Source organism: Gobio gobio (genome assembly GCF_949357685.1).
Source record: "Gobio gobio genome assembly, chromosome: 15".
Classification (NCBI taxonomy): Eukaryota; Metazoa; Chordata; class Actinopteri; order Cypriniformes; family Gobionidae; genus Gobio; species Gobio gobio.
Genome location: NC_137108.1, coordinates 53,602,743 through 53,605,242, shown reverse-complemented (window position 1 = coordinate 53,605,242; position 2,500 = coordinate 53,602,743). Strand labels below are relative to the sequence as shown.

General features: G+C 36.5%; 1 protein-coding gene across 5 annotated transcripts in view; it reads left to right on the top strand.

The window, feature by feature from the left end:
• Positions 1-2,500, top strand: part of slc25a32b (solute carrier family 25 member 32b) — a 23,866-nt gene that overhangs the window by 15,909 nt on the left and 5,457 nt on the right. The window lies entirely within an intron of this gene.

Here is a 2,500-nt window from a genome sequence, read left to right as displayed (position 1 = left end):
CAATTACACACTGATCCCTTAACAATGCATTAGCGCAAAAACACACCTTTTGGAGGTGCAAGTAAGAGAAGAAAGCTTCAAGTATTAGTTCAGTTTTAAATAAACTTTTGATGATAGTTTCCTCAGCCTCATCTCACTTCAATGGGCTCCAAACGGGTCAGTTTCAGTGCAGCTTTAAACGACCCCAGATGATGAATAAGGGTCTGATCTAGACAAACCATCAGCTTCTGAGAGAAACCCAGCAGTATTTATGCTATTATTTTACCTCTTATCAGACGAGCGTGATCATCTCTGAGCTCAGACATAACTTCAGGAGAGTGAGGTCAAAATACAAGCGTGGTCATAGATATATCAATAGTAGATGCCTCATTAGCGACTGCACGGATCAGTAGAATGAGGCATCTACTATTGATCTATGACCACGATCTAATTTGACCTCGCTCTCCTGAAGTTATGGCGGAGCTCAGAGATGATCACGCTCGTCTGATAAGAGGTAAAATAATATCATAAATACTGCTGGGTTTCTCTCAGAAGCTGATGGTTTGTCTAGATCAGACCCTTATTCATCATCTGGTGTCATTTAAAGCTGCACTGAAACTGACCCGTTTGGAGCCCATTGAAGTCCATTATATGGAGAAAAACCCTGGACTGTTTTCATCCAAAACCTTCATTTCTTTTCGACTGCAGAAAGAAAGACATGGACATCTCTGATAACATGGGCTGAGGAAACTATCAGCAAAAGTTTATTTAAAAGTGAGCTAATCCTTTAATAGAGTCTAAATATAATGAGATCATGAAATGCTAAAGTTAGCCTACATCTTGCCTCTATAATACACACAGAGCAATATTACACCATCTGCCCATTTCACAGCAGGATTTCTCGACTGCCACAAATACAGATTTGGGCACTTTTTATTGTAGCTGTTTTTTAATTGGCCTTGAATTCAGCTTTATTGTGTGGTTTAAAAGTGTTTCCATGCCAAAGCTCTGATCTGATGGGGTTGAGCTCCAAATGCAAACTTTACACCAACATTCAGACAGTCACTAGCCGCATTTCCATTACCCTTCAAATTGCGCAAATTGAAATTGCGAATTGAAAATACGCCCAATGGAAACGCGTCAATTTCGCAAAAACTCCCATATATCGCAAAAAAGTTTTTACGCTCGCATGAGGAGGTTTTTCAGGCAATTCAAAAAAGGAAATTTACGCATTGCTCTCACACACGGCCTACATATCATTTTTTCCCCACTCAAGTATGTACGAGATCTTTTGTCGTTAAAACGACATATATTTTCTCCTAATAAGGAAAGTGGCGTAACTTTATAATGACGGACCCGGTGCAGCCACAAATATCATAACTAGCTATAGTTCTACTGTAATGAAGACATATATTCAAGAAATGTATTAAAACTGAAAGACGCTATAGTTTCAGCCTTGCTCAAAGACTCGGTCAATCCATTCCCGACGATCTAGGTTTGCTTCTTATTTATTAAATATACAGCCAAATAGTTGATTAAACATTGATCAAAATTAAAATACAATTTATTCAAAACGAAATTAATTTTAAAGAAAGACTTTCTAGAAAACACAATTCATTTGTGCTCAAAATCCATATCTCAGACATATGCGCATCTGATTATGTGCTTTACTCATGCTGCTCACTTTTCATAATCAACATATGAAATATATAATATAATATAAAAGATTATAATATTTAGACATAGCCTAACTATATATGAAACTAAATATGCCACGTTTTCTTTTACCCTCTTTCCGACAAAGACGTTGACGCCTTTTGATGAATTTTTTCCTTATTCCAGCGGAAACTCACAATATTCAGATTTATTTTTAGCCATACAGATCAGTTCCAGACATAATTATAAACTATAAACTTTACTTTTATTAGTGTACACTCACGATAACAGCAAAGGCCGTGACTCAGGGAACAGATTATTTTGCACTCCAAACGCTGTCTTCATTTCAAAAATATATTTTGTTTATTAAATGCAATGTTTTTCATTTCAAAAGCATTTCTAAATTCAGTTTATATTTCCAAAAAACGAAATTCCGAACCAAAATAACGAAGTGGTAAAAAAAACGTTGAGTTACACCATCAAATTCAAACGTTTCGCTCGTCTCTGTGTGTGGCAGCGATGCGTCACAATAACCTGCGTGTGTAAACGTCGATCATTCTTTACAGATGATGGTGTGTTTGGACAGAAGACGAGTTCTTTATTAAACTCAACAGAAAACAATAGAATATAAAATGCCACAATTGATCATAACAGCTCATGTGTGCCGCTCTAGTATAAGGTGCTTTCCTTCAGCTATAACACACACGTCTCTTCCGTTAATAATAATAGCGTGCGGTGGCTGTAAACCTAACAACATACGAAGCATGATTTTTGGAATGATTTATCACAAGAGGAAAAAAATGGTTTTAGTCGCATAACATCAGTTAATGGAAACGCTGTCATTTCGCAATATTTTTTTGTCGAC